Source organism: Schistocerca americana, chromosome 6 (assembly GCF_021461395.2).
Source record: "Schistocerca americana isolate TAMUIC-IGC-003095 chromosome 6, iqSchAmer2.1, whole genome shotgun sequence".
In the NCBI taxonomy this organism is placed as follows: Eukaryota; Metazoa; Arthropoda; class Insecta; order Orthoptera; family Acrididae; genus Schistocerca; species Schistocerca americana.
Window position 1 is genome coordinate 312,495,911 of NC_060124.1, and position 17,057 is coordinate 312,512,967.

General features: G+C 44.5%; 1 protein-coding gene across 3 annotated transcripts in view; it reads right to left on the reverse strand.

Annotated features, from left to right (window-relative positions):
- LOC124619383 (rhophilin-2) overlaps positions 1–17,057 on the reverse strand; it is a 707,931-nt gene that overhangs the window by 249,518 nt on the left and 441,356 nt on the right. The gene's annotated exons all lie outside the window — the stretch shown is intronic.

Genomic DNA, 17,057 nt, shown 5'->3' on the forward strand with positions numbered 1-17,057 from the left:
TCATAAAACCTAGCGGAAGAAAAATGATCAGAACCGGCACTCCAAAAAGACGTAACACCCGCAGTTCACTATTGATGCATCTCTATGAGCCATTTTACTGTATTTCTTCTTGTTCAGAAGTTAATCTTCTCCTTCTCAATCTTGGATCTAACGTATCAGCAAACGGTTCTAATGCTTTTTCCATTTCGTTTTTTTATTACCTTCTTATAGCGTTCCATTTCAGAACTTTCTTGAAGTTTGACCGTAGGGCGACAGTTTGTGAAATATCTGTGCTGTCTGCTTGAAGGAATGCCACGACCCTACAAATTTCTAGCAGTTGTCGGAGATTATGAGTGTCGTCTCTACAAAATATAACATTATCCAAGACTTTGCTAATGGCAGCAAGGATTTCTTCAACGTGCTCTATTAAAATTCCTTAATTTCTGAACTTAAGTTTCTATACCGACTTCATACTTTGTATTAATACCTCATTCTTATTTTTTGATATTTCTGATGATGGGCAGAGAACGAAACGCATCAATACATCACTTCTGAACAGCAAGAATGAGAAACTATTTTAGCGAACTATTCAGCAGTGAATAGAGATTCAGGACTACACGTGATGTAAGAAGCTCCAGGCACTCGCCGAACCCAAACCCTTCAGTCGGATTACCACTAAGTATAGCGTGATTCATCGCTTCAAATCACTCGTTTCCACTCATCCAGTGTCTACAGCGTCGATATTTATCATACCTCAAGCGTCCCTTTACACTGACCATCGTCTTTTAAAGTGCCGACGTACAGTTATCACGCTAGCTAGGCTTCCGATAGCTGTTTAGAACTCAGGAAAGATTCCTTCCGCTAATGTCATGCGTACTTTTTTTTCCCCCAGCCACCCTTCGCAATTCTCGACGGTCCGTATCAGTCAGTACATGAGGTGTGTCGGGTGAAGGTTTAGCAGTCTTTCCTTTCCGTTTACACCTGACATTCACACTACCGAAAGTCGACTTTGGTATCTTCAGAAGGGGTGGAATGTTCCTGATCGACTTTGTTATTCAGGTGACATTAAGTGACTAGTCGACTTATGAAGTCACAGAGAGCTAATTGACCGCATCTGCTGTTACTGTTCCTCCAGTGACAACACAGTATTCCCTGCCTCCTTTTATACGGAAGGGCTCACCTTGACATGGGACCCTTACCAGCTGTTTAAATTAAATCGCTGACGCTCATACAGTTCCTCAGTGTAGCAATTAAGATACTGTGCATTTATGGATACACTGAATAGTACTACTTCAATGTGGAGCATAAAATATTCATCTTTTTTAATCCACTTGTGGCAGTCATTGTCTTTAAGGCGTTTCTGGGGTCCTAGGGTAGTTTTAATAGCCAATGAGAAAACTAGGAATTTAACCATTTTCAGAATTTATTGATATACGCGAATGAAAATAGAGTCGCAACAGCATTCCTTACTTCTCCCATTTCACACCACATTTTTTTTCTAGAGTGCTACAAAAACTTTCTAACAACAACTGCTTAACAAAGAGCGTGTAACCATATAACTGTATAACCGGATGTTAAATATGTTAATTTGATACCATTGTTCTTGTACGTTCTATAACAATGTAGTTTATGAAACTTCCTGGCAGATTAAAACTGTGTGCCGAACTGAGACTCGAACTCGGGACCCGTGCAGTTCGCGGGCAAGTGCTCTAACAGCAGCTACCCAAGCATGGTTACACGCGCAGGACGCGGAGCGCAGGATGTTTTTTCCAGTCTGTGACGGCTCACCTGAAGATGATTGGCAGGTGCCCAGTTGAAATATCGTGCGACGTACTGAACGACGACCGGCTGCAAGCCCGAAATTTGTGTAAACAGTCAATTCGCCGGCAAAATTTTAAAATTCACATCAGACTTCGAACTGTTGTGCAGTTGACCGCCCAGATGAAGCAAGGGACTACCGACAACGTCTGCTGAACGACCTTTCAGCGAAGGTTGCTTCGTATAGGCCGCATCAGCAGGCGCCTGGTTCATGAACCCACGCTGACGGCTGTTAATCGCCGAAAAAAGCGCTGGAATTTGCACGCCATTATCGAAGCTGGACGTCCACTGAATAGCGACAGGTGACCTCCATAGGACAAATGGCCGTTGGCGTGTACGGCGTGAAACGTCTGAAAGCAAAGGGTCCAGGCCACAGGAGGGAGCGTTATGTTCTAGGAAATATTTTCGTGGCATTAGCTGGGTGATCTGGTCGCTCTAGAAGGCACATCAATAGAAGTGTGAATTTTTCCTTGGGTTTCATGTCCACCCCTACATGCAGCTTGCTTTTCCTCGACACGAAGGCATCTGCAAGCAGAAAAAAGCAACGTGTGATACAGCTCGCAGTGTACGTCCGTGGTTCTAACGGCACCAGGATGAGTTTACCGTACGCCCGTGGTTACCAAAACTTCCGGATTTAAACAGAAACCAGAGTCTGCGGGACCATGTCGATCGGGCTGTTCGCGTTATGGAACCGATCAAGTTAGCGCAACTGTCCCCGGCATTGCATTGCAGTCGGCATGCCTCCACATCCGTACCGCTGCCCCTCAGAATCTCGTTGACTCTCTTCCTGCACGTCCAGGCTGCAAACGGTGGTTACTCACCTTTTTGACAGGTGGTCACATAAATGTGATAGGACCGTGTACCTGGACACCCGTATGTAACGCGGAATTGACCATTGGCAATTACGAGAGGTTGTAACATATCATAATGGGGGGAAACTGATTTAATGACTCGAACGGTACCAGTTTTAAACCACGTATTGAATTAGGTACACGACACACGAAGTTGAATTTCAAATTATGGAAATTTCTGGTTGATTTACGAAGTTCGACCGAACATAGTGGCAAGATTATGACCATCTTATTAATTATACATTAAAGCAGTCCAAATACATAATTTTGAAAAACAGTTGCAAGCCAAATACAAGTAATTTAGCCGGCCGCTGTGGCCCAGCGGTTCTAGGCGCTTCAGTCCGGACCTGCGCTGCACAGTTGGACGTCTATTCACCCGCTTGTATCTCCGTAGCCTCGTTCACCCTTGTCATCTATGTCCCGTGGTGCACCACAGTTGCCTCGGTGCCAGTTTTGGATAGCACCATTTTGCCATGCACCGTATATTTCAGCCACGGCGACACGTGAACAGTTTACAAATTTAGCCATTTCCGAGATACACACACCCTTGAATCGAAGGCCAATGATCATGCCCTTTTCGACGTCATATAAACCGTCCCTTTTCCGCAATACGACAACGACTGCTTTGTTTTTCGCGTGTCTCAATCCCGATTTCTATGCCTTCCGCTTCCAGTGCTGCCATCTCTCCTACGTGAGTCGTTATTCCACGTTTACGTTTAATATAAGCGGTGGTCGTATTAATGTGAATGGACTGTGACCTTTCAATCGGATAGTTAACTACAAAATGGGTCAAATGGCTCTAAGCACTATGGGACTCAACATCTGAGGTCATCAGTCCGCTAGACTTAGAACTACTTAAACCTAACCAACCTAAGGACATCACACAAATCCATGCCCGAGGCAGGATTCGAACCTACGACCGTAGCAGCAGCGCGGTTCCGGACTGAAGGGCCTAGAACCGCTCGACCACAACGGCCGGCTAGTTAACTACAAACCTGAACGTTTCACGATAACAGTGGACATTAAAAAGGGTTTCACTTATGAAAAAGAGAGAGAGATGCTGATAGACCATAGTAAGTTGGCCAGCGCTCTTGCCCTAAGGAGAGCCGCCGGTGGCCGCACACCTCCGCGTTCCAGGCTACGCACCGCGGCTCGGCTGCACAGCGCCGGCTTAATGAAGAGGACTGTTGCCAGAAGTGGCTCAGCGGGGGAAAAAGTCGGCCTGTCGGCGTGCACTAGTTGCTCTTCTGCGGCCTTGCCCTTCCTCGGGCGCTTTCTACCCGAGGACACCGGAAGGCGGCCCTCGCCGACACTCGTTTACGCATTCCCTCAGGCCTCTGCTGTCACTTTCCCGACCAGCTCTGACCGTCCCACGCATCGTTAATTTGTCGAAGTCTCAGAATTACTGAAAAAAAAAGGCGCCACCTTGCGGTGCGGCGTTTATCGTGTTCCCTGGTGCTGCTGTGCTTCACCGTAATTGACAGCAGGTATAACGCTGCCTTCTCTTGAACTGGTTGAATGTACGATTCGTTAACATTGGACTGACGGTCGACTTTAGTAACACTTGTGAGCTGTGTTTACCAATCAGTTCTAACTTTACTTCTTGCCACGCTCGGTAACTTCTTTTCCGACGTGCGAGTGTTTCAGTGAAAGAGAGCGGGGTTTCTGCCACCTTCAGCTACGGAAATTATTTTCAGCAGCGACTTTGCTTTGAACACTGTTTTCTTCCATAAGCTTACACAATTACAATTCGCAGCCACAAAACTGTGACTTTTAATCTGGACCTTCGCTCAAAATCAACTAGTCTCTTTCGTGTCTTTACTATTACTGACACTCTTGAGTGGTCTGCTTGTGTATTCTATGGCGGCCCCTCCAAAGCACCTTCAACTGGCGGCAGCATGAAATAGTGCACTCCAGCAGCAAGTGTAGACGCCCCATCACCGCTCAGGCTGCACGGGCATGTAGCGCCGTAACTCAGTTGATTCTGTACAGAGAGACACCTCCCGTCGGTGTACCCTTTTTACAAAGTTTATTTAAGCTATGTTAATTTTTCATTATTTCGTTCACGCGGCTATTCTTCATACTTTCGACAGCCAAACGGCGATCCATGGCCTTTCCCACGGAAATGTTATGGGACACCACAATCTGTTTCTTCGGAATTACAACTGGTATGCCCTCAGATCCTTTCATTCATTCGATGTCCATCAATCCCATTTCAGTGGGGCAGACATTACTGAAACGGATTTAGATCAGGTTGTTAACACACAGAAAACGTGTTTGGGATTGAAACATTATAGAAAGAGACAAGGAATTTAATACAGAAAGTCATATAGCCTTTATCGACCTTGAGAGGGCTTTTGACTGTGATAGCCGTGATAGCCTATGGAAGATTACATTGAGGTGACAAGTCATCCGACACCTCTTAACAGAGTAGGACCTGCCAGGCGTAGCGCAGAAGCTCAACGTTGCATGGCCTAGCTCAACGTTGCATGGCCTCAATACGTCGTCAGAAGTTCCCTATAGAAACACTGAACCATGCTGCCCTTGTAGCCGCCTAAAATTGCTGAAGCGTTGCCAGTGCAGGATTTTGTGCACGAACTAACCTCTCGACTATGTCCCATAAATATTCGATGGTATTAATGTCGGCCGATCTGTGGGGCCGAATCATTCGCTCACCTTGTCCAAAACGTTCTTAAAATTTATCTCTAACAATTGTGGCCTGGTGACATGGCGCAATGTCATTCACAAAAATTACATCGTTGTTTGGGAAGATGGAGTCAATGAATTGCTGCAAATAGTCTCGAAGTAGCCGAATATGCCCATTCCCAGTTAATGATCCGATCAGCTCGACCAGAGGACCCAGTCCATTCCACGTAAACACAGCCCACACCATTATGGAGCCACCACAAGCTTGCATAGTGCCTTGTTGACAAACTGGGTCCGTGGGATCTGCGCCACACTCCAACCCTACTATCAACTCTTACCAACTGAAATCGGGATTCCTCTAACCAGGCGACAGTTTTCCAGTCGTATAGGAAGGAACCGATATGGTCACGAGCCCAGGAGAGGAGATGTAAGCGATGTCGTGCTTTTAGCAAAGACACTCAGGTCAGTCGTCTGCTGCCATAGCCCATTAACGCCAAATTTCGCCGCACTGTCCAAACGGATAAATTAGACGTGCGTCCTACATTGGTCTCTGCGGTTATTTCACGCACCGTTGCTTGTCTGTTAGCACCGACAACTCTACGTAAACGCCGCTGCTCTCTGTCATTGAGTGGTGGCGACTGCGTTGTCCGTGATGGGATGTAATTCCAAAAATTTGGTATTCGCGGCATGCTCTTGACATTGTGGATCTCTGAATACTGAATTCCCTAACGATTTCCGTAATGGAATGTCCCATGCGTCAAGCTTCGAGTATCATTCCGCGTTCGAAGTCTCTTAATTCCCGTGGTACGGCCAAAATCACGTCGGATACCTTTCCCATGAATCGCCTAAGTACAAATGAGCTCTGACACACTTTTCTTTTATACCTTGTGTACGCGATACTATCGCCACCTGTACAAGTGCATATCGCCTTCCCCAGATTTTTGTGACCTCTGTGTACGTCTTAATGTGGATATCTTGATCACCTACCAGAGACAGTGGAAAGTCTTTACAGAAATACACTCGGTGTAATAAGCACAGGCAAGAATCAATTAGAAGAAATAATTATAATTCCAGTTGTAAGACAGGAATGTTGACTATCACCTACCCTTTTTATTATTTACATTGACTTCATTCTTCGTACATGGAAACGTAAAGTAAACAAAGGAGTTAATATAGAATGAGCAATTCTTGAATGTGCTTTTTTCTGCAGATGATATAGTTATTATACAAAAGAGTGAAGATGGTCTCGGAAGATCAGTTTACCAGCCGAACCAAACATACATTGAACACAATTCTAAAATTTCTAGTAACAGAACGGAAACAATGGCATCCCGAGAAAAATACCCAGTCGTATCAAAAGTTGTTTTGGACTATTCAATTTTAGAACAAGCGTCTCAAATCTTTTATTTAGACTATGTTACAATTTATTGATTTTAAGCTATTACACTGAAAATAAAATACACAAATTCCAAGCTCTCCGTGATACCATTAGCAGAACATTGCGCCATTAAGTACAAAGAGAGACCACCATGAAATTCTATGAAGTGATGACAGTTCCTGTGTTGTCCTACGGAACCGAACAGCAGAAATGATGTTCCCACGAAAGAAAAGCATCTGCACAAGTAGGGACATTCCATTGAATATACGCCTTACATTTTTATACCTGACTATGTAAGACGGTCAATTCTTCCAGAGATAACCTAAAGTTTGTCTAGAGAAGTTCGCGTATCACTCACTTGTTCTAAACAGTATGTTGTGTACGCGTATTGAAGGTTCGTATTTACATAAAACAGCCATGTATCCAGCGGATATGAATGTGCGCCATCGTGCTTACACATAAATAAAAGTGTCTGTGTCATCCTTTATACATAACCCAGAATTTCAGGATTTATGCTTCGAAACGCTTTCTGATCGTTATTGCCAACATTTTTCATTAGTCTTGTGGCGACATAAAGGCACATGCAACTTTGCAATTCCCTCTAAGGAACTGTCTGGAAAGGTAAGGTCCGAATTACATGGTGGCCATTTTCTAGGGCTGGAACCGTTACTGAACCACGCCCAATCCAGAGGTGTCTAAATTATTAGTCAAGAAACTCACCATCTGACTAGCAAATTGTGCTGGAGCTCCGTGCTGCTGAAGCCACACGTGATTACACTGTCTTCGAGCTGAGATGATGTACGTTTGCAACATGGTTTAAATAGCTCTGAGCACTATGGGACTTTAACGTCTGAGGTCATCAGTCCCCTAGACTTAGAACTACTTAAACCTAACATACCGAAGGACAGCACACACATCCATGCCCGAGGCAGGAATCGAACCTGCGACCGTAGCACCCGCGCGGTTGCGGACTGAAACGCCTAGAACCGCTCGGCCACTGCGGCCGGCTTTGCAACCTGTTTAAATAAAAATTTGTATTCTTGTAACCTTAAAAAAAAATTTTGCCCGAATGGGTATCGTGATAACATCGCGGCCCATGTAACAACATGAGCGGAGTTCCTTTCAAATTCTTGCACACAACTCTGATTTTTCCTTATACCAGGAAACCACTTTTCTACTACGTGAAATGCGGTATGTTGCACTTTCAACAGAAAGTAACACTCCTTATCGAGACACAGCATTTGGAAATAGTGGTACCGAAGCATGGCAGGCTGGAACTCGCTCTTCCATGTCGTTTTTAGCTAGTGCATTCACGAACATAGGTGTATATCCCGTTTTCACTACTCTGTTTACAGTTTAGTGCCTCAAATGGTAAAAACTAAACCCTTACAGGATCACTTTTTGTTGCCTGTGCATGTTTCTACGTCTGTTAAGATCCCTTCCTACAAGTGCGAAATTATACAAAACATTTTAAGCTTGAATTAGGACATTCTGGAAAAATCTTTGAATGCTTGAAACCGATATCTTGCCACAACCTACATCGACAACAGGCAGAAAACTTCTCTATTTCCTGGATGGATGAACTACCTATATACATAAAAGTTTTTACGAAACTCTCAGAGCGCGAGTACTATTCGTAGTTGGCCAATTTTTTGATGTGGCCACACACTGTTGACTGCGGTAGCTGAAGTTCCGTTGCTCTTCTCTTAACAGATTTCTAGTCAAGAGGGGTCGAATTTCCCCGACATCCTGTACACTGAAACCAACGAAATTATAAAGGAAAGGGCGCCAATTAGTTTGCGTTATGAGCCGAGAAACACCTTCGTTCTGGTGGGACGTAGTGAACAATTTTCTATCTCCAAGTACCACAGGGCTGATTACAGCCATTTCCTTGAAGTCGTCATCAGGGGACGGAAGACCGAGTACGAAACTGTTGGGAACACCGCGGACGACTGCGATTTTAGCCAGGTGATAACATTCTGTGAGTGAAGTTGGACGAGAAAGCCAGCAGTAAAACCGCCCCAACAACACGGTTTCTGGCACCGCCCATCGTGGCGATAAAGATAGTGATGGTGTTAACTGATTCTTTGCTGCCGTCATTACCTGTTAGAAGCAGAGCGTGTCTTGAGTTCCACTGACCTTGGCGGGAACAAAAAGCAGTTGAGACCAAGTACATGGATATTATGAATGACTGAAGCAATTTCACCCATTTGCCGTAGCTGTATTATTTGACACGTTGTCGTAGGTCATTGCACACACGTGTACTCAAAAAGTTTTTTTTTGCTATGTTAGAAGGGCTTCATATGTGCCCCCCTAGTGATTCTGGAGATATGAACTCCTTGATCAGGTTCTTCCCACGTTCGGTGCATCATGACCGTATCAGTCTGTTCAAATGCACTGTTGATGCCAATTCGCAGTTCTGGTAGGTCTGCTGGTAGAGGAGACGTAACCACTGCATCTTTCAAATAACTCCACACAAAAAAAATGGAGTAGAGTTAGGTGGGGAGAACGGGCCATGAAATGAATTGCTGATCATCAACCCCACCATTCGTTTTCGCTGTTTCACGTTGAATTCGTGATCATCATGACGGAAGTAAGGTGAAGCACTATCATGTTGGAAAATGAAATCCACATAGTCAGCCTCCAGTCGTGGCATGAGCCAATTTTCCACCATGTCTAGATACACGTGTCTTGTAACGGTCTTTTCGCAAAATAAAAAGTGACCGTAAACTTCAAACCGTAAGACCACGAAGAACACAACTTTCAATGAATATCGAATGTGCTGCACAACGGTGTGGGGATTCTCTGTCCACAAGATTCGCACATTGTCCCTGTTCATTATCCCAGTCACAAGAAATATTGCTTCACCACTGAAGGTGAGTCAATATCAAGTGGATACAACCGGTATGAAACGAGCTCAGAAACGCGCTGCTAGTATGGTAAGTTGTTGCAGTAACTCGTAAAAAGCAAATGCTTGGGAACATTAACGGGAATCCTTGGGAAAAAGACAATTTAATTCTCCCGAAACACTGTTGGGTAAAATTGGAGAACTTGTAATCGAAGAGGACTGTGAGACAATCATGCTGTTGCTAACGCATATCTCGTGTAGGAATCGTGAGTGTAAGTAACGTGAGAGATAAGGGCACTTGCAGAGGCATAAAGACAGAAAATCCCCAGTATTAGTATTACGTAACCTTGGGCATGGATTGTACAGTGGCTTGCGGGGAATATATATGTAGATGCTTCTTGGTGTATTTGGGAATTTCTGCGTAAGGCGGTGTGCGATGAGGCTAAATCGTCTTTCTTGTCATGTCTGGAACTGCACTTTGTTGGACATTTCTGTCACACACTCATGCTGACGAAACAAACACGAGACCAGTCGTGTGCCTTTCTTTTAATTTTCTCCAACACAGAACAAAAATGTTGTAAGTAAGTACCAAAAAAATACGTATATGCCTGGCCTGGGAGTACAGCTTGTATTGCTATCTACAATAACTGCCAAATTCTTCAATAATTTTTTCTGGCTCTGTGGGGTCACGTCGTCATATTGTTCTATAGACCAACATTTCAGCTACTGCTCCAACACGTTGACGTGGTCCGCATACCCAGAAGAGTTTATTGAAGGTGACAGACCACGGATGCGTACTTTCGAATGTCGTCGTCTTCAGTCCGTGAATTGGTTTCGTGCTTCTCTCAACCTAGTCTACCTTTTTACAGCTCTTGATTTCTGCGTAACTACTGCATCGTACTTCGCTTATGACCTTGCTTATGACATTTAATGTTTATTATTCCTCTGCAATAACCCTCTCCCATTGTTCTCTCCACAACCTAATTAACTATTCCCTGACGCCCCAAGACATGTACCAACTTATTTTAGTTCTGCCATAATGTTTTCTCCCCAATCACATTCAGTATTTCTCAATTATCTAATCTACCCACCTAGCCTTCAGCACTCTTCTGTGGCCCTACGACAGAAAGCTTCTTTTATGTACTGTTTCTCACTCATGTTTCGCTTGCGCGTAAGGCTACGCTCCGAACACTTTTCTAATAAAAATTAAGACTTCCTGACACTAAAATTTATGTTCGATTTTAATACGCTCCTCTTCCCATATAACTTGCTAAACTGTTACATTCTGAACAATAAAGTTTATTTCAGTAGATTTATTGTGTAAATAATTGCTTATGGCTAAACCGCTGACTACCGAGTATTGATTTTCAATAGCGGTATAAAGAATTAACAAGAAACAGTACACAAGGGGGCATGGAACAACTCTTTCTTTTTAGCTTTTATAGGGCTATTGAAAATGAATGGCCATCTGAAACTGGTTCAGCCATTACAAAATTTACGTGAACATTTCACTGGAATAAGCTTTATTGTTAAAAGAAATGTGCTAATTGCTACTCTCTGCCAATAAAATATCCACATTTACCAAGTTATGTCCTCTGTTATAGCACCTAGTAGATGTTTTGTTTATATTTGGGTAATACTCACTCAAAGCGATTTCCCCGTTACTCCAAACGAACGTGACTTCCGGTAGAAATGAAGTAAGTTTGGAGTATAATGCGTGGGCCTAGTCGTCCATGTCGTTAGCTAATGGAGCGTTAGCTCACTTCGGAGACGGTTGAAAGAAAGAAATCAACTGCAAATTTTTTAAAGAATCATCTACATCCATACTCCTCAAGCCACCTGACGGTGTGTGGCGGAGAGTGCCTTGAGTACCTCTATCTGTTCTCCCTTCTACTGCAGTCTCGTGCTCGTGGAAAGAAAGATTGTCGGTATGCCTCTGTGTGGGCTCTAATCTCTCTGATTTTATCCCCATGGTCTCTTCGCGAGATATACGTAGGAGGGAGCAATATACTGCTTGACTCCTCACTGAAGGTATGTTCTCGAAACTTCAACAAAAGCCCGTACCGAGCTACTCAGCGTCTCCCTTGCAGAGTCTTCCACTGGAATTTATCTATCATCTCCGTAATGCTTTCGCGATTACTAAATGATCCTGTAACGAAGTGCGCTGCTCTCCGTTGGATCTTCTCTCTGTCTCTTCTATCAACCCTATCTGGTACGGATCCCACACTGGTCAGCAGTATTCAAGCAGGGGGCGACCAAGTGTACTGTAACCTACTTCCTTTGTTTTCGGATTGCATTTCCTTAGGGTTCTTCCAATGAATCTCAGTCTGGCATCTGCTTTACCGACGGTTAATTTTATATGGTCATTCTATTTTAAATCACTCCTAATACCTTCCCCCAGATAATTTATGGAATTCACTGCTTCCAGTTGCTGACCTATATTGTAGCTAAATGATAAGAGCGCTTGCTTTCTATGTAGTCGAAGCACATTACACTTGTCTACATTGAGATTCAATTGCCATTCCCTGCACCATGCGTCAATTCGTTACATATCCTCCTGCATATCAGTACAATGTTCCATTGTTACAACCTTTCGATATACTACAGCATCATCCGCAAAAAGCTTCAGTGAACTTCCGATGTTATCCACAAGGTCATTTATGTATATCGTGAATAGCAACGGTTCTATGACACTCCCCTGCGGCACACCTGAAATCACTCTTACTTCGGAAGACTTCTCTCCATTGAGAATGACATGCTGCGTTCTGTTATCTAGGAACGACAACTAATGTGAAACTATTTAGGTACACCGCTTGCTCTGTCGTCTTAGTCCTCTCCCCATATAATTTGACACTGTAGAAGTGTTTGGAAGTAGTTCTAGGGGGCTATATGAAACGGAACTATGACGTAAGATCAGTATTAGGGAAAGCACATGGAAGGTTTGTTGGAAGGGTTCTGGGAAAACGCAAAGCACCTGTGAAAAAAAAAATAGCATACAAGCCCCTGATGCGATCAATTCTGCATATTGTTCCAGTGCTTGGCTTCCTTATGAAGCAGGTATGACAACAGGAAGCGTACTAATTCAAAGATGCGCTACTCGGATCGTAAATGGTAGATACGATATATTCCATGCGAAAGTGTAAAGGAAGTGTTCCGTAACTTACACGGGAAGTCTTGGAAGGAAGAAAACTTAGTTATCGCAAAATCTTGTTTAATACATTCAGAGAAGCGATACTCTGTACGACAATATTTTTGCCACCACCGTATGTCTTCAAGCTAAGAGATAGGAGACGCACAGAGGTATATTACAGGGCGTTTGTTATACAGGGTGTTACAAAAAGGTACGGCCAAATTTTCAGGAAACATTCCTCTCACACAAATAAAGAAAAGATGTTATGTGGACATGTGTCCGGAAACGTTTAATTTCCATGTTAGAGCTCATTTTAGTTTCGTCAGTATGTACTGTACTTCCTCGATTCACCGCCAGTTGGCCCAATTGAAGCAAGGTAATGTTGACTTCGGTGCTTGTGTTGACATGCGACTCATTGCTCTACAGCACTAGCATCAAGCACATCAGTACGTAGCATCAACAGGTTAGTGTTCATCACGAACGTGGATTAGCAGTCAGTTCAATGTTTACAAATTCAGAGTTGGCAGATGCTCATTTGATGTATGGATTAGCACGGGGCAATAGCCGTGGCGCGGTACGTTTGTATCGAGACAAATTTCCAGAACGAAGGTGTCCCGACAGGAAGACGTTCAAAGCAACTGATCGGCGTCTTAGGGAGCACGGAACATTCCAGCCTATGACTCGCGACTGGGGAAGACCTACAATGACGAGAACAGCTGCAATGCACGAGGCAATTCTTCGTGCAGTTGACGATAACCCTAATGTCAGCGTCAGAGACGTTGCTGCTGTACAAGGTAACGTTGACTACATCACTGTATGGAGAGTGCTACGGGAGAACCAGTTGTTTCCGTACCATGTACAGCGTCTGCAGGCGTTATCAGCAGCTGATTGGCCTCCATGGGCACACTTCTGCGACTGGTTTATCCAACAATGTGTCAATCCTCAGTTCAGTGCAAATGTTCTCTTTACGGATGAGGCTTCATTCCAACGTGATCAAATTGTAAAATTTTCACTATCAACATGCGTGGGCTGACGAGAATCCGCACGCAATTGTGCAATCACGTCATCAACACAGATTTTCGGTGAACGTTCGGGCAGGCATTGTTGGTGGTCTTGATTGGGCCCCATGCTCTTCCACCAACGCTCAATGGAGCACGTTATCATGATTCCATACGGGATACTCTACCTGTGCTGCTAGAACATGTGCCTTTACAAGTACGACACAACATGTGGTTCAAGCACGATGGAGCTCCTGCACATTTCAGTCGAAGTGTCGTACGCTTCTCACCAACAGATTCGGTGACCGATGGATTGGTAGAGGCGGACGAATTCCATGGCCTCCACGCTCTCCTGACCTCAACCCTCTTGATTTTCTTTCATAGGGCATTTGAAAGCTCTTGTCTACGCAACCGCGGTATCAAATGTAGAGACTCTTCGTGCTCGTATTGTGGACGGCTGTGATACAATACGCCATTCTCCAGGGCTGCATCAGCGCATCAGGGATTCCATGCGACGGAGGGTAGATGCATGTATCCTCGCTAACGGAGGACATTTTGAACATTTCCTGTAACAAAGTGTTTGAAGTCACGCTGGTATGTTCTGTTGCTGTGTGTTTCGACTCCATGATTAATGTGATTTGAAGAGAAGTAATAAAATGAGCTCTAACATGGCAAGTAAGCGTTTCCGGACACATGGGTGAGGAATGTTTCCTGAAAGTTTGGCCGTACCTTTTTGTAACACCCTGTATAACGGGGAGCGATCGGGTTTCTTTTCGAAGGCAGTACAGTACGCCAATCAGGCAAAATCGTCTTGAGCACTGAGGCATTCATCCCACCGACGCACCAGGTTGAAGATACTTCTTTAGTAGAGCACCGTGTCCTGCCCGCGTGAAGAAGTCCATAACTGCCTGCTGCATGTTCTCGTCAGACAGGAATCTGTGATCCTTCAAGGCCTTTTTTAAGGGACCGAAGGCGTGATAGTTGCATGCGGAGAGATCAGGACTATAGGGCGTGTGCTCCGTGTCTCCCATCTCAGTTTGCTTAACTGCCGCGTTACGACATTTGCGATAAGGGGACGTGCGTTATCACGAAGCAGCACGGGACTAGGCACACCATTCCAAAACGGTGGTTTTCCACAGACATGCTGACCCACACAAATTCTTCGTTCGCCGACGGATGTCTACCGGTGTTCGACCTTCGGCAGCCAAGAAAGGAGTAACAGAATGTTGGTTCCGTTTGCACGCAATTGGTAATAACGTCGCCATAGTTCACATTTCCGTATTTACCGCACGCACGTCACAAAGACACAAATGCCACATTAATCCCTTACCTACATTTCGGTGCTTATACACCGAAAGAAACGAGGGAAGATTACATACGTAACGGCCCATGGAAGGAAAAAAAAGAGTCACATTCATTCAATAAATAAATATTTGGCTGTGAGCCCTCCGTGAAGAATATTTGATAGAAATTGTTGCAGTTTTACCGACATATGCTGATACGTAACTTTCCTTGTAACCTGGTCTCTCACACCCATACATCTACGGATGCAAATTTACTGGGACCGTCACCAATCAACGTAGTGACCTCGGAAACTACGGATTTGGTACTAATATCGGTCGTTATCAACTATTTTTTAGATGTAACGGGCTTGTAGATGTTTATTACTCCCACAGCAATCTTATAAAAATAATGAGTCACTTATATCGAAAATATGGTTCTAGAGTTATGCTGCTACATCACCCCCTTTTCACCTCCAGCCCCGTTCCTAGGGGATGTTGGTCGTTCTTACTCCGTCAGAAGCTTCGCGGGCGTGTACATAACTCATCACAGCTCTACCGTAATCAGATAAATGGTATAGGAACGCACGGAACACGTACAAACATTTTTCTAGTATTAGATGGCAATGGCCGCGGAAGGCTGCGTCCGCTTGTTGCTGCTGCTGCTGAAAGACCGCGTCGTTCTCGTGGAACAGTGGTGGTTACGTTTAGAGAACCAGTGTTAGAAGAAAACTGCACGACTGCTAACGTGTATCTCACGTAGGGTTATGAGAATAAGATACGGGCAATTAGGGTGCAGAGTGCTCTTTTCTCGTTCCGTATCCGAATAGCGTAGGAAAGGAAGTCTATGACGAAACTTACTGGTTGATTAAAACAGTGAGCAAGACCGAGATTCCAACCAGAAACCTTTGCCTCTAGCCAGGAAATGCTCTGAAGTGGAGCTATAAAGCTGTAAGGGCACAACTCAGGAAGCGCCTTAACAGCTTTACTTCCGCCAATACCTCTGACAGAGCATTTGTGTGATAGTTACGTACTGGACCCCCTCTACATTGTTCGCAGTTTATGCACCATGTATGTTAATAAAACGCATCAAAATACTCATTGCAGATCTGTCCGTAAAGTAATGCACGTTTCTGATTTTACACTGCAGTTTTAGTTTTTATGACAAAACGTTTGCTATTGGTGACAAAATGCTTCTAATACGACGTGAATCTTAATATTAGGGTGCACTACAGGTCAGTCTGTTACCTCAATCCTTATTTGGCATTTATATTCATTGACCACCTTACAACCTATTCTAGACGTCAGGCTACGCTACAGACCGGTCCCCACAATCAAAATTTCAGGGAAGGGGGAGTGCGATGGTGGTGTCCACACTATTCGAGAATTTGCGAAAAACTCTTATTCACCATATATCGCACCGTGCGATTATTTTCTAGTTCCAAGAGTCAAAACGGCAGTCAAATGGTTCAAATGGCTCTAAGCACAATGGGACTTAAAATCTGAGGTCACCAGTTCCCTAGAACTTAGAACTACTTAAACCTAACTAACCTAAAGACATCACACATCCAAGCCCGAGGCAGGATTCGAACCTGCGACCGTAGCGGTCGCGCAGTTCCAGACTGCAGCGCCTAGAACCGCTCGGCCACACAGGCCGGCTGAGCAATTGTCCACGAAAGGGAAAGGTACCGGTTTCGAGACCCAGTCTGAGAGCAGTTTTAATTACCAGGCAGTTGACAAATTGCCTTTTATTTGTGTCTGGAGTTTTTCGGCCGATGTTTGACGACTTTTCAGACGATACACCACCACGAGTGGCGGCCACTGTCAAAGCTTCATCGTCCACTGCTGGTGGAAACAGCTTTGACAATGAAACTTCCTGGCAGATTAAAACGGTGTGCCGGACCGAGAGTCGAACTCGGGACCTTTGCCTTTCGAGGGCAAGTGCTCTACTATCTGAACTACCGAAGCACTGCTCACGCCCCCCCTCCTCACAGCTTTACTTCTGCCAGTATCTCGTCTCCTACCTTCCAAAGTTTACAGAAGCTCTCCTGCGAACCTTGCAGAACTAGAGCTCCTGAAAGAAAGGACAGAGCACTTGCCCGCGAAAGGCAAAGGTTCCCGACTTCGAG